The sequence below is a fragment of the Saimiri boliviensis genome, chromosome X (assembly GCF_048565385.1).
Source record: "Saimiri boliviensis isolate mSaiBol1 chromosome X, mSaiBol1.pri, whole genome shotgun sequence".
Taxonomy (NCBI): Eukaryota; Metazoa; Chordata; class Mammalia; order Primates; family Cebidae; genus Saimiri; species Saimiri boliviensis.
Genome location: NC_133470.1, coordinates 66,493,433 through 66,505,690, shown reverse-complemented (window position 1 = coordinate 66,505,690; position 12,258 = coordinate 66,493,433). Strand labels below are relative to the sequence as shown.

General features: G+C 37.2%; 1 protein-coding gene across 3 annotated transcripts in view; it reads left to right on the top strand.

The window, feature by feature from the left end:
- Window positions 1-12,258, top strand: part of CYSLTR1 (cysteinyl leukotriene receptor 1) — a 54,736-nt gene that overhangs the window by 38,329 nt on the left and 4,149 nt on the right. For 2 of the 3 annotated variants that reach the window (XM_003936843.4, XM_074391418.1), the window contains one exon: window positions 5,332-5,418. The exons of the other annotated variant lie outside the window; for it this stretch is intronic. The gene's annotated coding sequence lies outside the window, so the exon portion shown is untranslated. The remainder of the gene's footprint in view (window positions 1-5,331; window positions 5,419-12,258) is intronic. 3 annotated transcript variants of the gene reach the window in all.

Below are 12,258 nucleotides of genomic sequence, written 5' to 3'. Positions count from 1 at the left end.
GTGGTACTAAGAGGGAGATTTATAGCTACCTGTGCCTACGTTATAAAAGAGGAAAAATGTCAAATGAACAATCTAACGATGCATCTTAAACAACTAGAAAAGCAAGAGCAAAGCAAACCCAAAATTAGTGGAAGAAAAAGAATAATAAAGATAAGATCAGAATAAATGAAGTTGAAGTGATAAAATAATATGAAAAATCAATGAAACAAAAAATTGATTTTTTGAAAAGTTAAACAAAATTAACAATCCTTGAGTCAGACTAAGAAAAGAGAGGAATATCCAAATAAATAAAATCACAAATGAAAAAGAAGACATTACAACTGATACTGCAGAAATTCAAAGGATTATTAGTGGCTACTATGAGCAAGTACATGCCATGAAATGGGAAAATCCAGAAGTAATGGACAAATTCCTAGACATATGAAACCTACCAAGATTGAACCAGGAAGAAACCCAAATCCTGAAGAGATCAGTAGCAAGTAACAAGATTGAAGTTGTAATAAAAAGTTTACCAGTAAAGAAAAGCCTGGGACCTGAAGGCATTACTGATTAATTCTACCAAACATTTAAAGAATTCATACCAATAATCTTCAAACCATTCCCAAAAAACAGAGGAGGAGGGAACACTTCCAAATTCATTCTAAGAGGCCAGTATTACCTTGATATCACAACCAAAAAAGACACATCGAAAAAGAAAACTACAAGCCAGTATATCTGATGAATATTGATGTAAAAATTCTCAATAAAATACTAGCAAATCAAATTTGACAATACATTAGAAAGATCATTCATCTTGATCAAGTGGGATTTATCCCTGGGATGCTAGGATGGTTCAACATATGCAAATCAGTCAATGTGCTATATCATACAAACAGAATAAAAGACAAAAAGCATACAATCATTTTACATTTATGCTGAAAAATTATTTGATAGAATTCAACGTCCCTTCATGATCAAAACTCTCAAAAAAACTAAGTATAGAAGAAACATGCAAGAAATAAAAGGCATATTACAACAGACTCACAGCTAGAATTTTATTAATTGAGGAAAAACTAAAAGTATTTCCTCTAAGATCTGGAACACAACAAGGATGCTCACTTTCACCACAATTATTCAACATAGTATTGGAAATCCTAGCTAGAACCATCAAAGAAGAAAAAGAAATAAAGAGCATCGAAGTTAAAAAGGAATAAGTCGACTTACCCTTGTTTGCAGATTATATAATCTTATATTTGGAAAAACCTAAAGATTCCACCAAAAAAAAAAAAACATTAGAACTGATATATAAATTCCATAGCATTGCAGAATAACAAAATCAACATATGAAAATTAGTAGCATTTCCATATGCTGACAGTGAACAATCCAAAAAAGAAATTTTAAAAGTAATCCTATTACAAGAGCCACAAATAAAATTAAATACCTAGGAATTAACCAAAGAAATGAAAGATTTCTATAAGAAAACTGTCACATACTGGTGAAAGAAATTGAAGAGGACACCAAAAACAGAAAGATATTTCATTTTCATGGTTTAGAAGAAATGTCCATACTACCCAAAGCAATCTATAGATTCAATGCAATTTCTATCAAAATATCGATGACATTCTTCACAAAAATAGAAAAAACAATGCTAAAATTTATATGGAACCACAACAGACTCAGAATAGCCAAAGTTGTCCTAAGCAAAAGAACAACACTGGAGAAATCACATTACCTGACTTGAAATTATACTATGAAATCATAGTAACCAATAGTATATAATTGATTCTTGTTCAATTATATACTATTGTGCTGTGGGTTTAGGTTTCTACGTTTAAAACTAGACGATATTTTTTAAATTATACTTTAAGTTCTGGGGTACATATGCAGAATGTGCAGATTTGTTACATAGGTATAAACGTGCCATGGTGGTTGGCTGCATCCATCCCCCCATCATCTGCATTAGGCATTTCTCTCAATGTTATCACTCCCTATTCCCCATCCCCTGCTATCATCCCTCCCCTGGCCCCCACACCACCCAACAAGCCCCAGCGTGTGATATTCCCCTCCCTGTGTCCATGTGTTCTCATTGTTCAACACCCACTTATGAGTGAGAACATACAGTGTTTGGTTTCCTGTTCTTGTGTCAGTTTGCTGAGAATGATGGTTTCCAGTTTCATCCATGTCCCTGCAAAGGACATGAATGCATCCTTTTTTATGGCTGCATAGTATTCCATGGTGTATATGTGCCACATTTTCTTTATCCAGTCTATCATTTTGGGCATTTGGGTTGGTTCCAGGTCTTTGGTATTGTAAACAGTGCCGCAATGAACATACATGTGCATGTGCCTTTACAATAGAATGATTTATAATATTTTGGGAATATACCCAGTAATGAGATTGCTGTGTCAAATGATATTTCTATTTCTAGATCCTTGAGGAATCGCCACACTGTCTTCCATAACAGTTGAACTAATCTACACTCCCACCAACAGTGTAAATTGTTCCTATTCTTCCACATCCTCTTTTCTTTATCCAGTCTATCATTGATGAGCATTTGGGTTGGTCCCAAGTCTTTGCTATTGTAAACAGTGCAGCAGTAAACATACATGCACATGTATCTTTATAACAGAATGATTTATAGTCCTCTGGGTATATACCCAGTAATGGGATTGCTGGGTCAAATGGTATTTCCAGTTCTAGATCCTTGAGGAATCGCCACACAGACAGTGTTCCACAATGGTTGAACTAATTTACACTCCCACCAACAGTGTAAAAGTGTTCTTATTTCTCCACATCCTCTCCAGCATCTTTTGTCTCCTGATTTTTTTTATTATTATTATACTTTAAGTTCTGAGGTACACGTGTAGATTGCGCAGGATTGTTACACAGGTATACACCTACCATGGTGGTTTGCTGCATCCATTCCCCCATCATCTACATTAGGTATTTTTCCTAATGTTATCCCTCCCCAATCACCCCAACCCCTGCTGTTCCCCCCAGCTTTCCCACCCTGCAACAGGCCCCAGTGTGTAATGTTCCCCTCCCTGTGTCCATGTGTTCTCATTGTTAAACACCCACTATGAGTGAGAACATGCAGTATTTGGTTTTCGGTTCTTGTGTCAGTTTGCTGAGAATGATGGTTTCCAGCTTCAACCATGTCCCTGCAAAGGACATGAACTGATCCTTTTTTATGGCTGCATAGTATTCCATGGTGCATATGTGCCACATTTTCTTTAACCAGTCTATCATTGATGGGCATTTGGGTTGGTTCCAAGTCTTTGCTATTGTAAACAGTGCCACAATGAACATACATATGCATGTGTCTTTATAATAGAATGATTTATAATCCTTTGGGTATATACCCAGTAATGGGATTGCTGGGTCAAATAGTTTTTTTATTTCTAGATCCTTGAGGAATTGCTACACTGTCTTCCACAATAAGAAACTATCATTAGAGTGAACCGGCAATCAACAAAATGGGAAAAATTTTTGCAATCTACCCATCTGACAAAGGGCTAATATCCAGAATCCACAAAGAACTTAAACAAATTTACAAGAAAAAAACAACCACATCAAAAAGTGAGAAAAGGATATGAACAGACACTTTTCAAAAGAAGACATGAGGCATCCAACAAACGTGAAAAAATGCTCATCATCACTGGTCATTAGAGAATTGTAAATCAAAACCACATTGAGATACCATCTCATGCCAGTTAGAATGGCAATCATTAAAAAACCTGGAGACAACACATGCTGGAGATGATGTGTAGAAATAGGAACACTTCTACACTGTTGGTGGGAGTGTAAACTAATAGACTATATTTTTTTATTTTTGTACTTCTTTTATTTTCCTTTTGATTTTCTTTTTTTTTTTTTTTTCAGTAGAGTTCCTTTAGAAAGTTCCAGCCTGTTTGTACTTGTTAAGATTAAACTGGGGTGGGGAGTTGGGGAGGGATAATATGGGGAGAAATACCAGATATACGTGATGGGGAGGAAGGCAGCAAACCACATTGCCATGTATGTACCTATGCAACAATCTTGCATGTTCTTCACATGTACCCCAAAACCTAAAACGCAATAAAATATATATATATTTTAAAAAAAGATTAAACTGAAAGGGCCAGTTTCAGTGAGTGGTTCACGCCTGTAATCCCAGCACTTTGGGAGGCCAAGGCAAGCAGATCACCTGAGGTCCAAAGTTTGAGACCAGTCTGCCCAACAGGGTGAAACCCCGTCTCTACTAAAAATACAAAAAACTGGCCATGTTGGTGCACACTTGTAATCCCAGATACTTGGGAGGCTGAGGCAAGAGAATCGCTTCAACCTGGAAGGCAGCAGTTGCAGTGAGCAGAGATCATGCCACTGCACTCCAGCCACTCCAGCCTGGGTAACAGAGTAAGACTCTGTCTCAATTTAAAAAAAAAAAAGAAAGAAAGAAAGAAAGAAAGAAAGAAAGAAAGAAAGAAAGAAAGAAAGAAAGAAAGAAAGAAAGAAAGAAAGAAAGAATAAACTGAAGGAAAGTGTTTATTTTGTTGGTTCTTGGACCACAGATAAAGGAAGAGTAGCCAGCCTCTGCAGGCCTTGCAGGCAGAAATTAAATTTGCCATAGAAAAACAAAAACTTAGAAGAAAAGCATTCAGGTTGCTACTCTCTCAAGAAAGCCCATCTCTGCTCATTTCTTGGAGATTTGTTATACTTTGTTAGATTATTGAATATGATTTAATTGAAGAGAAAAGATACATGCTTATGAAAAGTTAACTATACAAAATTAGAAAACAGTTGATCTCCAAAAGTATATAATATATGCCAAACTAGCAATATAAACATTAAGTGCTATTATGGTTTGTAAGGAGAAGAGTGCAGGATTCTTTAAGCCATTCTGCCTTTAAAGAAAACTATGTCTAAGCCATCCCCGACAGATATACTTGATATTTTTAATGTCCTAACTCCTTTTACTAGCAATCCAGATCCTTGGATGTAAAGTTCCAAATTACTTCCCCTCTTAACTTCATAACAAAGTGTTCAGAAGACAAGATAGAGGAAATATCCTGGTTTCATAGAGAGAGGAGTATTTTATAATAGTGTGTTCATTTTAGATACAGAAGCAACATGCACACAGCAGCAAACATCTGTGACCAGCCCTTGTCTGTATTCCAAGTTTTCCCCTGGGAATGTAGAAACAGATGGAGGAAAAAGGAGACACAGAATTCAATGACTAGCCCTAAATCTCTCAGTAAAGTTTTGATGCCCCATCACACACTCTGGATCTGTAAATAAGGCTGCTAAGTCCTCATGACCCTTCTGGACTGCTTCTACAGTTGTTAACTTCCTTTTCTATCTTATGATTTCAGCTTGGGCTTCCTCTGATATTACACCATAAAAAGCACTGAACACTGTAAGAAGGAACATTTGTGAAGGTACTACAGTGCCAGAAAGAGGTATGCCTGAATTTTTCAAATGAACCTTGCTTTTTCAACTTGCAATTATCTTAACAAAGTAACTTACTTCATTATTCTCACAAAAATAAAATAAATTCTATTTACGTTTGTTGGTAGCTTTTATTAACTTCATTTGTTTTCTGCTAAAACGGGTTTTACAATACTGTATTGTAACCTCTTCACGCTTCTAAGCTATCATTCCTATCCCCCACCAGAAAATGAGCTGCTTGAAGGCAGGGATGAGGTCTTAAGGATCTTAGATTTCCAAAGAAACTCTGTATTCATCTAGCGGAGGATAACATTATTGGTGTATCACAGTAAATTCTAAAAAACAAATTAAATGCTGTTTCAGACAAGAAAAGCCATAATCTGTGAAATGAGATGTACCAAATGATCTCTACCATTCTAGGATTCACCACTTGTTTGAAATTTTTATAATCTTTTTATGGCTTAATACAAATTGTTGATTTCATTATAAATAAACAACTGAACCTAAATGTTAAAATTTTTAGAAAAGCTTATTTTAGTCTGCAAGAACTGGGAAGTTATTAATGAAACTAGAGACAATTTGTTCCTTTGTATATTTTTATAATTATTTATCAGCTTTATTTAGCATCTTTCAAAGATGTGAGAATTTCCAATTTAATTATAACATGTAATGGACAAATGACTAGTCTATATCAATGATATGGGTGGGAATTTTTATTTTTTAGTTACAGGGCCTCACTGTTTTGCCCAGGCTAGTCTCAAACTCCTGAGCTCAAGCAATCCTCCTGCCTCAGCCTTTTGAGTAGCCAGGATTACAGGCATGTGCCACCACAACGGACATTATCTGTGTTTTTTAACATTACGGTTAGGCTTACGCCTTAGTACTCTCCTTGATACATTAGGAAGCAATTTTTCTTACACAGCAACTTCAGATTCTAACACTGGAAAGATTTTAATTTGTATTGGAATGAGAAGATAACTCCAAATTGTTTTAAATGACAAATTATACCTTAAAAAGTTAAACTTGTCCTATAATTAACTTAGTCATTCATACAACACTTACTGAGCACTTACAGGCAAGGTACATATGTGCTAGGCCCTGTGTGGGATGCTTTTTTATATATCGACCAGATAGTCTGGGGGATAAGATATTTATACAAATCAAGATTTGCAAGATTTAAGTTTCTCTAGAAGTTCTTCAAAGATAGAAATTATTTCAGATAGAGGCTGAAGGAAGACTTAGTCAAGTAAGTGTAATTTGAGCTGAATGATGGGTCATTTTTGCATATGCAAAAAAGGAGGAAATGGAATTTCAGAAAGGAGGAAAGACCATTACAAGAAGAAAAATACTGTGGAAAAAAAGACAGCCTGGTGGGAAAGCTTATGGCACATGTCGCTTGTATACTAAAATAGTTGTTTCTTTCTTTTTTCTTTTTTTTTCTGAGACAAAGTCTCACTCTGTCACCCAGGCTGGAGTGCAGAGGCATGATCTTGGCTCACTGCAACCTCTGCCTCCCAGGTTCAGGCAATTCTCCTGCCTCAGCCCCTTGAGTGGCTGGTATTACAGGTGTGTGCCACCACGTGCAGCTCATTTTTGTATTTTTAGTAGAAACGAGGTTTCACCATGTTGTTCAGGCTGGTCTCGAACTCCTGGCCTTGTGATCCACCCGCCTAGGCCTCCCAAAGTGCTGGGATTACAGGCATGAGCCACCGCGCCCAGCCTTGTTTCTTCTAACTATGCTTTGTACAAAAGAGAGAAGTGAGAGAGAAACTTGGTAAGGGAAATTGCACCCAGAAATTGCTCTCTGATATATAGAGAGCCTTATATATCAGCCCAAGAAGTCTAGATGTTATTCTGAAGGCATTCAGAAATCACTGAAGATTTTAAGAAAGACATGATCGATTGAGGTTGATGGTGGTGGAAGGTTTGCTGATAATTATCTAATGCCTTTCAAGTGTGGTTCATCTATAACATGAACAAGTCCTGAGGAGTTAATATACAGCATAGTGGCTATAGTTAATATTATATTTTTTACTTGAAATTATTATATTTACTTGAAATTTGCTAAGGAAGATCTTAATTCAAAACCACAATGAGATACCAACTCATACCAATCCGAATGGCTATTAAAAAATCAAAACATAAGGTAGGCTAGGCACGGTGACTCACACCTGTAATCCCAGCACTTTGGGAGGCCAAGGTGGGCAGATCACCAGAGGTCAGGAGTTCAAGACCAGCCTGGCCAACATGGTGAAACTCAGTCTCTACTAAAAAATAATACAAAAATTAGCCAGGCGTGGTGGCACATGCCTGTAATTCAGGTTATTCGGGAACCTGAGGTGGGAGAATAGCTTGAACCTGGGAAGCAGAGGTTGCAGTGAGCCAAGATTTTTGCCACTGCACTCCAGCCTGGGTGACAGAGTGAGACCCTGTCTCAAAAACAAAGTAAAACATTAAAACATACAGGTTCTGGTGAGGTTGTGGAGAAAAAGAAACACTTATACATTGTTGGTGGGAGTGTGAATTAGGTCAGCCGTTGTAGAAAGCAGTGTGGCAATTCCTCAGAGAGCTAAAAACAGAACTATGATTCCACCCAGCAATTCCATTATTGGGTATATACCCAAAGAAATATAAATCATTCTACCATAAAGACATATGCATGCATATGTTCACCATAGCACTATTCACAATTGCAAAGAAATGGAATCAACCTAAATGTCCCTCAATAGAAGACTGGATAAAGAAAATGTAGTATGTACACATCATGGAATACTATGCAGCCATAAAAAAGAATGACATTATGTCCTTTGCAGGAACATGGCTGGAGCTGGAGGCCATTATCCTTAAGCAAACTAATGCAAAAACAGAAAACCAAATACCACATGTTCTCACTTATAAGTGGGAACTAAATGATGAGAACACATTGACACAAAGAGAACAGCAGACACTGGGGCCTACCTGAGGGTAGAGGCTGGGAAGAGGGAGAGGAAAAGAAAAATTCACTAATATGTACTAGGCTTAATATCTAGGTGATAAAATAATCTGTACAACAAATTATTGTACAGATTTTTAAAAACACATGACATAAGTTTACCTATATAACAAAAGCTAAACCTAAAATAAAAGTGAAAAACAAAGTAGATCTTCAGCATTCTTAACACACACAAACACACATACATACACACTCATGCACACAAATGGTATATGAGGTAATGAATGTGTTGATTAACTTTGTTAGGGAAATGATTTCACAGTGTATACTTACATGAAATCATCATATCGTACATATGCAATTTCTGTTTGTCAATTATATCTCAATAAAGCTGAAAAAGGGCTATTACCAAAATTTTCAACAGCACCATCTAGTGCATCACAGGATAAATACTGCCCAGTTCAGAAAAAAACACTTGACACAGAACTAAGAAAAAGATTAACTTTAGGTAGTTTGTTCCTTCCACAACAGCACCTGAGTTCACAACCAGTGGTGAATGAGACAGGTAACTAGAAAGAAAATTGAGAAATAATGCAGGAGTTTGGAATAGGAGTCTCATTTTCCTCTATGGCCTCAGAATGATTCTTTTTCAATTTTGGGGGGTAGGGAAAATTCAGGGACTACACATGCAGGTTTGTTACATGGGTATATATTGTGTGACACTGAGGATTGGGGTACGAATGGTTCCACCACTGAGGTAGTAAGTATAGTGCCCAATAGGCAGTTTTCCAGCCCATAATCCCCTCCCTTTTATCCTACCTCCTATAGTAGTCTCCAATATATACTGTTCCCATCTTTATGTCCATATGTACCCAATGTTTAGCTCCCATTTACAAGTGAGGACTTGCAGTATTTGCTTTTCTGATCCTGCATTAATTTGCTTAGGATAATGGCCTCCAGATGCATATATGTTGCAGCCAAGGACATTCTTTTATGCTTTTTTTGTGGCTGCCTAGTATCAAATGGCGTATATTCGCTTTATCAGTCCACCATGGATGAGCATATAAGTTGATTCCATGTTTTTGCTATTGTGAATTGTGCTACAATGAACACAGGAGTATATGTGTCTTTATAAAAGAACAATTTATATACCTGTGGGTATTTACCCAGTAATGGGATTGTTTAGCTAAAATGGCAGTTCCGTTTTAAGATTTTTCAGAAATCTCCAAACTGCTTTCCATAGTGGCTGAATGAATTCACATTCCCACCAGCAATATATAAGTGTTCCCTTTTCAGAACCTCACCAACATCTAGTATTTTTTGTTACTTTTGAATGACAGCAATTTTCACTGGTCTAAGATGTTATCTCATTGTGGTTTTAACTTGCATTTTTCTGATGATTAGCAATGTTGAGGCCTTTTTTACATGTTTGTTGGCTGCATCTGGGTCTTGTTTTGAGAAGTGTCTATTCATGCCCATTGCCCATTTTTTTAATGAGGTTGTTTTTTCCATGTTGCTTCAAGTTGCTTATAGATTCTGGATATTAGATCTTTGTTGGATGGATAGTTTGCAAATATTTTCTCCCATTCTGTAGGTTGTCTGTTTACTCTGTTAATAGTTTCTTTTGCTGTGCAGAAGCTCTTTAGTATAATTAGATCCCAATTGTTAATTTTTGTTTTGCTGCTCTTGACATCTTTTTCATGAAATATTTGCTAGGTCTTATGTTGAAAGTGGCATTTCTCAGGTTTTCTTTTAGGGTTTTTATAGTTCTAGGTCTTATGTTTAAGCCTTCATTCATCTTTAGTTATTTTTTTACATGGTGAAATGATGGGTCCATATTCAACCTTCTGCGTATGGCTAGCCAGTTATCTCAGCACCATTTTATTGGATAGGAAGTCCCTCCTCCATGGCTTGTTATTGAAGACTTTGTTTAATATCAGATGGTTGTAGGTGTGCAGATTTATTTCTGAAATCCCTATTCTGTGTCATTGGTCTATGTGCCTTTGCACCAGTATTACGCTGTTTGGTTACTCTAGCTTTGTACTGTAGTTCGAAGTTGGATAGTGTTCTTTTTGTTTAGTTTGCTTTGGGTGTTCAGGCTCTTTTCTGGTGTCAGATGAATTTTAGAAGTGATTTTCTTAATTCTGTGAAAAGCGATGTTGGTAGTTTCATAGAAATAGCATTAAATCTGTAAAGGGGCAGTATAGCCATTTTGACAATATTGATTCATCTCATCCATGAGCATAAAATGTTTTTTCATTTGTTTATGTCATATTCATATCTGGTTTCTTTGATCAGTGTTTTGTAATTCTCATTGTAAAGATCTTCCACCTCCCTTGTTAGCTGTATTCCTAAGAACTTTATTCTTTTTTCAGCTATTGTAAATGAGCTAGTGTTCTTGATGTTTTCTTCCATGTTGCTTGATCTCTCTCTCCCTATGTTTCTGGGATGCCAATGAGTCATGAGTTCAGTTTATTTATATAATCCCATTATTTCTCAGAGGTTTTGTTTTTTCTTTTTTTTTTTTTTTTTTCTTTTTTTTGGTCTGACTGAGTTATTTCTGAGAATTTGTATTTGAGTTCTGGGATTCTTTCCTCACATTTGGTCTATTCTCCTGTTAATATTTCCATTTGTATTATTAAATTCTTGAAGAAAGTTACTCAGCTCTAGAAGATCAGTTTGGTTCTTCCTCAAAATGGCTATTTTATCTTTCAGCTCTTGTATCATTTTATTGGATTCATGAGCTTCTTTGAATTGGGTTTCAAGTTACTCCTGAATTTCAATGAACTTTGTTGCCATACAGATTTTGAATTCCATGTCTGTCATTTCAACTCTTTCAATCTGGTTAAGAATTTTTCCTAGAGAACTAGTTTGATTATTTGGAGATAAGAAGATACCTTGGATTTTAGAGTTGTCAGAGCTCTCCCACTGATTCTTTCTTGTTTGTATGGGCTGATGTTCCTTTAAGGTTTGAAGTTGCTGTCCTTTGCATACAGGTTTTTGCTTTTATGTTCTTTGATGCCCTTGATGGTTTGACTGGTGTAACTTTAGTCAATTGACTTTGTTTCTGGATAATTTCAGGGGTCCAAGGTTCAGCTCAGTCCTCCTGAGCTGTGTGCTTATCTTTGGTGGGCTGGGACCAGGCCCACAGTTTTTTCTCTGGTCCCTCAAGATTAAGAACCTGCTGTTCTGGAGGAACCAACGTGTTCCCAGTCTGCTGGCAACAATATGTCAATAGGGACTGCTAGCAAAAGCACTTCAGGGGGGTGATGCAGGGGTGGCAGTGGGGTCTGTGCACATGTGCTGGTAAAGTGGTGGGGAGAGGCTGCAGACAACTGTATGCTAGTGGCAGTCCATCTACAAAAGCTCTCTGACTGTTATGCAGGGAAAGAACTATGGTGAAAGAACTTCTGGTGAAAGATCTATGGTGGTAGCTGCTAGCAAGTTCTTTGGCTGGGCAGCTGAAGCTGTGCTGCAAGCAGGTCTGGCCAGAGAGGGACCCTGGGAGAGTCCTGCAGACAAGGGGGTCCTCAGATCAGACTAGCCCTATCCTATGAGCAAGATAGTCCTGCTCTATCCAGTTCTGGCAGCCAACAAAAGATGAAGCCACCTAAAGGAGTATGGTGATCCTTGGGATATGTGTAACCATAACCATGCTCCACTATAGCCATTCTGATGCCAAACACTCTGGACTCTGCGAAGGCTGGATTTCTGTCTCTGCTAACTCTCTAAGCAGTTCTCCCTGCCAGCTCAAATGTCCATGGGAATCATGGGGTTTCCTGTAGCTAAGATTCCAAATGCCCATGGCCCAAATGTCCTTGTCTACTCCAAGCCTATTTCACTCATCTCTTCCCCAGGAGCTGCTTTGGGCCAGAAATTAGTCCTAGTACTGGGTATGCCTGTGCAGTATTCTCACCTT